We start from the raw sequence: 12,114 nt of genomic DNA on the forward strand, positions 1-12,114 counted from the left end.
TGTGGATATTGGATTTACTAATTATAATCATATAACAAAATAAACGACTTAAACATAGAGCAGGAACCGGTGTTGTGATGCCAACTTTATTTGGGATTTTTACAATAAACTAAACGATGTCAACTAAATAAAACGAAATCCACCAACAAACGGAAGAAAATGTAATTCTGCATGCCTTATTGTATAAGCATACCTTACTTTCAAAAAAATGTGATAGCTACAATACAGTCCGGTCTGTCAAGAGATTTAAATTTGGGATAGGTTGTGATTTTTATTGTCACACATCGTTAAATGCACTGATAGGCAAGTTTAATATTTTATTGTGTTTATGTCTAATGTTTGCATAATTAATACTAATGTTTATTCTAAACAATTTTTTTTTTTTACGAAAGAGCATGGTGGTTGAGTGGTAGAGCGCTTGACGACACAACCAAGGGGGTTTCAGGTGCTAATCCCTTAGAAGTCTGAGATTTTAAACTTCGCTTCTGAGTCCACCCAACACACCTACACACGCTGGCGAAGTAAAGGCGATTTGCTGGACCACGTGACACAATCGTTATACGCCTGCCTTAGAATCAAATAAACTTTACATTATCTGCCACACAGATGGCAAGGTCTAAAAAGAGTACCTTTTTTTTTCACTTAAAATGTAATCATGCGCCACAAAGCCTTGCTAAACTGTCATAATGCTGACAAGGCTAGCAAATATGGCTTCCTGGTCGTGGTGTATCGAGACTCGAGACCAATAGTTATAGATTCGTCTCTGTTGTAGTTGTACACTTCGGACTGTCGTAACGATGGCCCGGAGTTCAAAACTTGTCTGCCAAGGCAAGCGGGGGCTAGAGCGTAATAATCTTTATTTCCGAAGAGCCTCAAAACCTGTGAAACAAACACAATAGTTGTGGTGATAAAAGATGTCTGAGGAATTTCTTTTATATTGACCCCAATTATAAAACCAACAAACGTTTGTTTCCATTATCAGTACTAGGAGGCTGGACGCCCTTACCCAAGCCTATTGAAGGCACACAACCTCGCAACCGTCAAACTAGTAGATCTGTGTGCAAATGTCAGATTTGAATGACCAAGGTTTGACACAGTATTCAACAGAACAATGGAGAAGCGACGTCTTTTCAAGTGCGACAACCGAACAATGCCTTCTGCTGCTCCCATGGCTAGAGAGACTATTACACTTCACCTGACCTCAACAATGTAGGCCAACTCGAAACTTGTCGACTGCCAAACGTACTTACAAAAAGCACAATGGACAAAAGCAGACGAAAAAAAAAATCCAAGGTGCGCGTAGTTTATAAACTATGTACATAAAATGCCACATGAACTTGTTGACGTCATCAGAAAACGAGTACCGACCGAAACGCAAACACGGATTACGTCATTAGGACTAAGTAGATGGAGAAGGGGAGCAAGGCGTAGAAGAGCAACAAGAAGGGGGAAAATATTTTCGGTTCAGTGGTCAATGAAAATTGTAGGTCACCGTTTTTTTAAATATCCCAGATTTTAACTTGGAAAGATTTTCTTGATTTATTTAATCAAATGCTTTAACTTAAAGACATCAATCAACAGTCAATACCAACATAAACAACTAGAGAGACTTGTATTGCCTGCACTGCCATCTACATTCTATTAGTTGCCATTATAAGGTTTATGCTGTTTGCTTTTTCCAATTTACGTTTTTAAATCAGAAAAAAAAAATGTTCAATAATAAAAAAAAAAGTCAAAGTGCATTTTCATTCCCGTTTTATTGCTTTCTGAAGTAGGTCGTGTGTCCAAACAAAAGCACTGTCCAAGCTGCTCCATTGGCAATAATTCTTTCTTTCAATAGATAATTAAAAAATGCGAAATCAAAACGTATTCTTAAATTATTTATAAAGTATCAATTATATAATAAGAATATTAAAGCTGATGCTATTTACAAGTAACTTTTTACATTTGAGCTATAAAATCTCTCCCCAGCACATTCACAAACCTGAAGGTAACTCATGCATGGAAGATTCCTAAACCCCCCTCCCCCAAGTGCCTTCTAGTTTTCACGCCTCACTTAAATCTGCGTCACAATATCCCTTCCCCCCCCCCCCCATCCCGTATCATATGGTAAAGTTTTTCCATAGATGTGCGTCATTGGTCTAGCGTAGAGCCGTACTGTTTTCGCGGTAATGTTTGGATTCCTTGGTAGAAGCAGATTTGGGTCAAAAGTGTATGTCTGTGTCATGCTAAAAAAAAAAAGGGGGGGGGAAGGTTTTAAAGTAGTCACTTTCTAACTAGCATGAAAATATCGTGACTACTTTTAGCTGCTTGCAGACGACACTTTTCAAATTTAGGCAAAGAAAACATCTATATTTGAAACCAAAAAAAAAAAAATCAAATGTTTAATTCACAAGAAAAGTGAAAAGTGAAGGCTTCTGCATCGGATGAATGACAATGCAATTTAGGAATTTAAAAAACGAAACTCATTAAAGAAGTCTGCGAAACGGGAGGCTTGTGGTCACTGCACTGACCTAGATCATAGGTTAAGAAATGGAGATTTAAAAAGAAGTAGCTCAATATCCTGTTGGGGTGTGACCTCCGTGACCTATGTCTATGTCGAAGGTGCCGGTTGGGGTGAGTACAAGACAAAGAGGGTACCACCTAATAATGTGTGGGTGGTTTGGGGCGCACGGGGCAATAGGAGGTGAGAGGAATCCAATTTTACCTAGTCTGTGTTAACCATTGAACCTGAGATTCCGATGTAACTGTCTGCGTGTAAAAGAACCATAAGCATAGACATTTAGTAGTTATGTTGATATCACTTGAAAAAATTAAGTTCTGTGTTTTACTTCTTTTTATTTTTTATTTCAGGCATTGGCCTAACTAGTGAAAATGTCCGGCTATAGCTCTATTATTTAAAGAAATGTCATATTATCCAGTAACCGAATTCCATTCCTCGTGTCCTTCTATTGTCATATTATCCAGTAATCAAACTCATTCCTTCATTTTCTTTTGTTTTAAATACATAAGTACATTTGTAAATGATAAATGGTTATGCATAAAGTAGGCTATCAAAACAAATGCGGTCTTTATTGATTTGAAGGATGTTCAGTTGTTTGACCAGAACTACAACCTCTACTCAGAAGAAGGACAGAAAGACGACTTCCTTTATGGACAGTGTGGTAGCCAGTTCAGGCCGCCGACGTACAACCTGTTACTCAGCTTTTAAGATAGGCGTTTTTTTTCTTTTTAAAACGACTTTTACACGTATGGACATACTACGGACACTGCTTTCGCTCGTTGAAAGACATTCTACTTACCATGTGTTGTCTGAGAAAATGTCTCATGAGTGTGTTTGCGCGAATGATAAAATGTTGGGAAAAGTCGCTTGGCATGAGAAACATAAATACTTACATAGTAGCTTTACAGCCTTTTGTTTACTGAAATCGTAAGCCTGGTATTTAAAGTTAAATTTGGCATCGTTTACTTTGTCCTCCTTTGTAAAACATTGTCCCTCTTTCTGTCCTCTTTTAAGAGTGCAGGTGTCTCCCTGGGGGAGGAAGGTCATTAAAAGGTGTTTCAACATTAGGCTTTAAATACCCTAGGTACGCCACTGGTAAAAGAGTTTGCTCGTTATCTGACGGAACACCTGGAACAAACGTTGAAAGCTTAATGGTAAACCTTTACCTCATCGGCTCTATAGGCTAGCTCACGGGACATCCCCTCGAAACTTCAGTCCATTGGGCATAGAGATGCCGTTTAAGTTACTCGGTTCTACGACACGCAAACATTTATTTAAGCATTTTATTTTTTTGGCGATGAGACACATATGTCGGGTATTCACGTTCCTTCAGAGTTGACGATAATTTACTTCTTAGTCCAAACCTCCCGCAGGACGACGGGGGATGGGAGCGGGCAGGGTTAGCACCCGGGACCAGCGTGCATACCGTATGACCAGGCAGCCAACCTACTCGAATATAAGTAATAAATCCAATCCAGTGGCGGATTGGCTATATGGGCAAACTGGCAAAAGGGCCGGTTTGGTCGCGACCGAAGAATTTTTTTTTTAATGCAGAAAACTTAAAAAAAAAAGTGACAGATTCATACACAGATGCATGAAGCTTTTTCAACAGGAATATCAAAAACATTACACTATACACTGTACTTAATATCATTTTCAAAACGTTGGACCGTACATTTTTGCAATGTACAAGCGGCATGGACTTCAGAGTTGAAGATAGTTTACTTCCTAGTCCCGCTGGACGACGGGGATGGGCGCGGGCAGGGTTTAAACCCGGGAGCATCGATAAATCTGAACGACAGTCCAGCGCGCAAACTGCACAACCAGCCAGCCATCATGCGCTCCCAGAGTCCACAAGGTTTTTGGGACTTGTCCCAGCACTCAAACCATATCTGAGATAAACCGTGCAATAGATTTCAGATAAAGCAGCTTTCCAGATACTTTTTCTTCTATTGGGTTGTTCTGGGCCCTGTGTCTTGTATGACTTCTCGATGGAGAATGCTGTTTTGAAAGACATGGTCGGCAATCTTTGGAACACGATTTCTTTCATTCTGTTGAAAAGGTGGACAAAAAAATGAATGTGCCAGACATCACACATTCTTAGCTTATAAAGAAAAGCTTTCTTTTGTTTTCTTTATGCTCATGTATTTAAATCATTACAAATATTAACAGATTCCGTCTGTCTGTTTGGATAGATTCTTTTACAAAGTTTTTTTTTACCCACTTTTCATTCTTGGATCAATTGAAACTTTGCACAATTAATTATTGTCAATGACAACACACGAACAATTAACCATTTTATTAATCAATTAGTGGTAATTAAATAATTTTGATTATATATATATAGATATATGGCTACAATTGAACGGTGCTGTCCTTTCACCCCATACAAGTTTAAAAAAAAACAAAAACAAACAAACATTTTGTTTGTTTTTCTAATAATATGAAAAGACAGCACTAGTTGATCAATAATAGTTGTCTATAGCAGCATGACAGCTAAACATACAAGGAATCGACAAAGATCATCCTTCTTTATCTTTAACAAAAAAAAAAGTGGGTTTTTTTTTGAGTTTCTGTGTTGCACAATTGACAGAACAATCCCACTAGAGCACCTTTTTACGGAACTGTTTATAGTGTTAATAATATATATTAATATAAAACTCTGTCAAGAAGAGAGAGAAATAGATGGACGGACGGACGGATGGATAGAAGTTCTAAATTGAAAAGCAACTTTTATGAACTGGTTGAGATATAGGACTGCAAATATTTACTGCTACGGGGGAGGGGCAACTATATATAAAAAAAAAAAACACAATAGACATCCCTCTAGGAAACCTGCTAGGTAAAACACGAGGCTTTCATCAGCTAAAAACAAACAAAAGACAAACAGTTTGTATGGCTTCCAACTTTCACACTCACAGACACACACAATTACGTCTTGAAAATGTAGGTCTAAGATCCAAAACACGAGACTTCGCCCAAACATTATTTCTTTAGAAGTCCAGTCACTCATGTAGGCTATATCTATGTGCTAATGTCTTTGGCTTCCTCGCTTATAGCCTTTGGCCATAGGTCTCTTGTTTGAGTCCCAGTAAAGGCTTTGAATTGTATAGAACGTGTCCACAGTTTCATTGGGTGGGTAGGGCCTACCTGACAATTTATTTTTGGAGGGGGTGGGGTGGGAGGAGCAGATTGTTGTGCTGGCCACTTGTCCCCCTCGTTATGTGTACACACATAATACACGATGAGCCTTACACCATCTTCCCTACAAATAGTTATATCCAGGAATATAAACAGTTTTAAAAAAAGTGCTAGTTTAGTTTATGATTACATGTCCATATTAAGGAGTTAATTCATTCCGTTTGTACTTTGATCTACATATAAACTTAGTTGTATTACTCTGGTCTATATGTGTTATAAAGACAGAAATTGCATCGGCTTCCCAGCGAATGAATGATATACAATGGAGTAGGCCTACTAATTATGTGCTACCTGGAAAGGACATTATTACTGCACTCTTTCCAAGTCGTGTACATTCCGAGGCCAGGATTGCAGACATCTCTGTACCATTTCTTTACAGTCTCTCTCCCATTTATTTACAGTCTCTCTCCCATTTATTTACAGTCTCTCTCCCATTTATTTACGGTCTCTCTCCCATTTATTTACAGTCTCTCTCCCATTTTTTTTACGGTATCTCTCCCATTAATTTACATCTTTCTCCTATTTCTTTACAGCCTCTCTCCCATTTCTTTACAGTCTCTCTCCCATTTATTTACAGTCTCTCTCCCATTTCTTTACAGTCTCTCTCCCATTTCTTTACAGCCTCTCTCCCATTTCTTTACAGCCTCTCTCCCATTTATTTACAGCCTCTCTCCCATTTCTTTACAGTCTCTCTCCCATTTCTTTACAGCCTCTCTCCCATTTCTTTACAGTCTCTCTCCCATTTCTTTACAGTCTCTCTCCCATTTTTTTTACGGTATCTCTCCCATTAATTTACATCTTTCTCCTATTTCTTTACAGCCTCTCTCCCATTTATTTACAGCCCCTCTCCCATTTCTTTACAGCCTCTCTCCCATTAATTTACATCTTTCTCCTATTTCTTTACAGCCTCTCTCCCATTTATTTACAGCCTATCTCCCATTTATTTACAGCCTCTTTCCCATTTCTTTACAGCCTCTCCCATTTCTTTACAGCCTCTCTCCCATTTATTTACAGCCTCTTTCCCATTTCTTTACAGCCTCTTTCCCATTTCTTTACAGCCTCTCTCCCATTTCTTTACAGCCTCTCTCCCATTTCTTTACAGCATCTCTCCCATTTATTTACAGCCTCTTTCCCATTTCTTTACAGCCTCTCCCATTTCTTTACAGCCTCTCTCCCATTTATTTACAGCCTCTTTCCCATTTCTTTACAGCCTCTTTCCCATTTCTTTACAGCCTCTCTCCCATTTCTTTACAGCCTCTCTCCCATTTCTTTACAGCATCTCTCCCATTTATTTACAGCCTATCTCCCATTTATTTACAGCCTCTTTCCCATTTCTTTACAGCCTCTCCCATTTCTTTACAGCCTCTCTCCCATTTATTTACAGCCTCTTTCCCATTTCTTTACAGCCTCTTTCCCATTTCTTTACAGCCTCTCTCCCATTTCTTTACAGCCTCTCTCCCATTTCTTTACAGCATCTCTCCCATTTATTTACAGCCTATCTCCCATTTATTTACAGCCTCTTTCCCATTTCTTTACAGCCTCTCTCCCATTTCTTTACAGCCTCTCTCCCATTTCTTTACAGCCTCTCTCCCATTTCTTTACAGCCTATCTCCCATTTATTTACAGCCTCTTTCCCATTTCTTTACAGCCTCTCTCCCATTTCTTTACGGCCTCTCTCCCATTTCTTTACAGTCTCTCTACCATTTCTTAAAAGCCTCTCTCCCATTCCTTTACAGCCTCAATCCCATTTCTTTACGGTCTCTCTCCCATTTCTTTACAGCCTCTCTCCCATTTATTTACTGTCTCTCTACCATTTCTTTACAGTCTCTCTCCCATTTATTTACGGTCTCTCTCCCATTTCTGTACAGCCTCTCTCCCATTTCTTTACAGCCTCTCTCCCATTTCTGTACAGCCTCTCTCCCATTTCTTTACAGCCTCTCTCCCATTTCTGTACAGCCTATCTCCCATTTCTGTACAGCCTATCTCCCATTTCTGTACAGCCTATCTCCCATTTCTGTACAGCCTATCTCCCATTTCTGTACAGCCTATCTCCCATTTCTGTACAGCCTATCTCCCATTTCTGTACAGCCTATCTCCCATTTCTGTACAGCCTATCTCCCATTTCTGTACAGCCTATCTCCCATTTCTGTACAGCCTATCTCCCATTTCTGTACAGCCTATCTCCCATTTCTGTACAGCCTATCTCCCATTTCTGTACAGCCTATCTCCCATTTCTGTACAGCCTATCTCCCATTTCTGTACAGCCTATCTCCCATTTCTGTACAGCCTATCTCCCATTTCTGTACAGCCTATCTCCCATTTCTGTACAGCCTATCTCCCATTTCTGTACAGCCTATCTCCCATTTCTGTACAGCCTATCTCCCATTTCTGTACAGCCTATCTCCCATTTCTGTACAGCCTATCTCCCATTTCTGTACAGCCTATCTCCCATTTCTGTACAGCCTATCTCCCATTTCTGTACAGCCTATCTCCCATTTCTGTACAGCCTATCTCCCATTTCTGTACAGCCTATCTCCCATTTCTGTACAGCCTATCTCCCATTTCTGTACAGCCTATCTCCCATTTCTGTACAGCCTATCTCCCATTTCTGTACAGCCTATCTCCCATTTCTGTACAGCCTATCTCCCATTTCTGTACAGCCTATCTCCCATTTCTGTACAGCCTATCTCCCATTTCTGTACAGCCTATCTCCCATTTCTGTACAGCCTATCTCCCATTTCTGTACAGCCTATCTCCCATTTCTGTACAGCCTATCTCCCATTTCTGTACAGCCTATCTCCCATTTCTGTACAGCCTATCTCCCATTTCTGTACAGCCTATCTCCCATTTCTGTACAGCCTATCTCCCATTTCTGTACAGCCTATCTCCCATTTCTGTACAGCCTATCTCCCATTTCTGTACAGCCTATCTCCCATTTCTGTACAGCCTATCTCCCATTTCTGTACAGCCTATCTCCCATTTCTGTACAGCCTATCTCCCATTTCTGTACAGCCTATCTCCCATTTCTGTACAGCCTATCTCCCATTTCTGTACAGCCTATCTCCCATTTCTGTACAGCCTATCTCCCATTTCTGTACAGCCTATCTCCCATTTCTGTACAGCCTATCTCCCATTTCTGTACAGCCTATCTCCCATTTCTGTACAGCCTATCTCCCATTTCTGTACAGCCTATCTCCCATTTCTGTACAGCCTATCTCCCATTTCTGTACAGCCTATCTCCCATTTCTGTACAGCCTATCTCCCATTTCTGTACAGCCTATCTCCCATTTCTGTACAGCCTATCTCCCATTTCTGTACAGCCTATCTCCCATTTCTGTACAGCCTATCTCCCATTTCTGTACAGCCTATCTCCCATTTCTGTACAGCCTATCTCCCATTTCTGTACAGCCTATCTCCCATTTCTGTACAGCCTATCTCCCATTTCTGTACAGCCTATCTCCCATTTCTGTACAGCCTATCTCCCATTTCTGTACAGCCTATCTCCCATTTCTGTACAGCCTATCTCCCATTTCTGTACAGCCTATCTCCCATTTCTGTACAGCCTATCTCCCATTTCTGTACAGCCTATCTCCCATTTCTGTACAGCCTATCTCCCATTTCTGTACAGCCTATCTCCCATTTCTGTACAGCCTATCTCCCATTTCTGTACAGCCTATCTCCCATTTCTGTACAGCCTATCTCCCATTTCTGTACAGCCTATCTCCCATTTCTGTACAGCCTATCTCCCATTTCTGTACAGCCTATCTCCCATTTCTGTACAGCCTATCTCCCATTTCTGTACAGCCTATCTCCCATTTCTGTACAGCCTATCTCCCATTTCTGTACAGCCTATCTCCCATTTCTGTACAGCCTATCTCCCATTTCTGTACAGCCTATCTCCCATTTCTGTACAGCCTATCTCCCATTTCTGTACAGCCTATCTCCCATTTCTGTACAGCCTATCTCCCATTTCTGTACAGCCTATCTCCCATTTCTGTACAGCCTATCTCCCATTTCTGTACAGCCTATCTCCCATTTCTGTACAGCCTATCTCCCATTTCTTTACAGCCTCTCTCCCATTTCTGTACAGCCTCTCTCCCATTTCTTTACAGCCTCTCTCCCATTTCTGTACAGCCTATCTCCCATTTCTGTACAGCCTATCTCCCATTTCTGTACAGCCTATCTCCCATTTCTGTACAGCCTATCTCCCATTTCTGTACAGCCTATCTCCCATTTCTGTACAGCCTATCTCCCATTTCTGTACAGCCTATCTCCCATTTCTGTACAGCCTATCTCCCATTTCTGTACAGCCTATCTCCCATTTCTGTACAGCCTATCTCCCATTTCTGTACAGCCTATCTCCCATTTCTTTACGGTCTTTCTCCCATGCTTGTTTCTTAACAACTTGTGTCTTTCTGAGAATTTTATTAAATTTTGTTTTCTTATATAATAAGATGATGGTTCAGTGTTTTATGTACAATGGATACTTTACTTTTAAGTCTTCTATCCTTAAGGCTTTTTAAAATTAGTAATTTTACTAAAAGTCTTACTCTAGTCAAATGTGAATATTCGTTTGTTATGAATCTCACTGCTCTATTTTGTGTCTGTTTCAGTTTCTTAATGTTTTCTTGAATTGATGGATTTTATTTTAGTTTTATGTTCTTATTTGATTTATAGAAATTCCTATAACACCTATAGGATGGCCGCCTGGTCGTGCGGTTTGCACGCTGGACTGTCGTTCAGATTCATCGATGGTTAAAACCCTGCCCGCTCCCATCCCCCGTCGTCCTGCGGGAGGTTTGGACTAGGAAGTAATTATCTTCCACTCTGAAGGAACATCCGAAACATATAAAACAAACAAACACCTAGGTATTTTGCGTTTTTAGTCTTTGTTACTAGTTTACCATGAATAAGATAAGTGGAATTAATTTGTTTTAATCTTTTTTTTTTTTGTTGTTACTCTTAACACCAATAACAGTAAGCTCAGGTGTACCTCAAGGAACAGTCTTAGGTCCACTTCTATTTTTAGCGTACCCTGAAAGGGGGAAATACGCTATTTGTTTTGTGTGGTCTGTCTGTCCGTCCGTCCGTCCCGTTTAGATCTCGTAAACTAGAAAAGATAGTGAAAATACATCATAATATTTTAGACTATTCAAAGTTCTGGTGCAACGGCTACTGTTTTCTTTTCTGAAAGCGAAAAATCTAATTTTTTAAATCAATTATGTATGTATTACTTTTTTCATAAAAATACACCACTTTTACAACTATTCACTGTTAATAGTAACAAATATGGTAGTCTATTTAGTAAGGGATATCACTATATACCATATTTTAATACATTTATGCAAACGGGTTTAGATTTTTTTATTTAAAAAAAAAATTTTACAATTGTATTGCCTAGTTAAGTAAGTTCTGTCATGCTTATTTTTTTTAAAGATTAAAAAAAATGTATTTTATAGAATGCATATAAGTGGAACATAATTTAAAATGACAATTCAACTATTAATAAGTAGTTTTTCATATTATCGCGTGGGAAGTATTAATTGAGAAATTAATTATTAATTAATTGAGAAAGACTAAGGAACATTTAAATAAAAGAATTTTTTTTTCTTACGGAAATGGCTTTTTCCCTTAAGGCTTTGAATAAGAGATTGACCCTTTACAAACAATTACATCAATTAGATAATCATTATAACACATCAGTTAGGCCAGGTTCACATCTAACTTCACATTCACTTTCACCTATCCCTTGGTCTGCTGGACCGTTGGGGCACCACACAAGATCTGTCAACCTTCCTTCTCCATTCTTCTGTCATTTGCCGTTGATAGAATTTCATTCTGATATTTTTTCTGAAAATATTGAAACCTGCCTTGGTGGACCACTTCGGGGGCCAATTTTCAGTTTGTGTTTCCACACAAACTGTCTTTGTAACCTTGTTTTCTCACTAAAATCTGTATGCGGTTTCAACTTATAAGAAAAAAGAAAAACAATTCGTTGAAAGCTAACTAATTTGAAATAGTACTGATAAAATGCATGTTTATTATTACTATCATCATTATAGCCATGCGGTTTTTTTTTAGATTCTAACCAACAAATTATAGTCAGATATAGCGCCAAACATGGCCAGTCAACCGAAAACATAATAGCCAACCGGTCTAAACTGGTTTATTAACATCAATTGTGGACACTCACTTGGGTAGCCCATTGACGTAAGCAACTCCCTTGATTCAATACCCCCCCCCCCCCCGAAACATCTTCTTTCTTTTTATATCAAAAGTATCCAGTTTGAAAAGGGTTTGGGAAAGGGGGGGTCTATCAGTCCCCTCTCCCCCAATATCTCCCTAGAGGGCTATAACGTTTAATCCAGCCCACAAATTTCCATGTTGGACCAGATCCAATGATGACCTAG

Source organism: Biomphalaria glabrata, chromosome 15 (genome assembly GCF_947242115.1).
Source record: "Biomphalaria glabrata chromosome 15, xgBioGlab47.1, whole genome shotgun sequence".
Lineage (NCBI taxonomy): Eukaryota > Metazoa > Mollusca > Gastropoda > Planorbidae > Biomphalaria > Biomphalaria glabrata.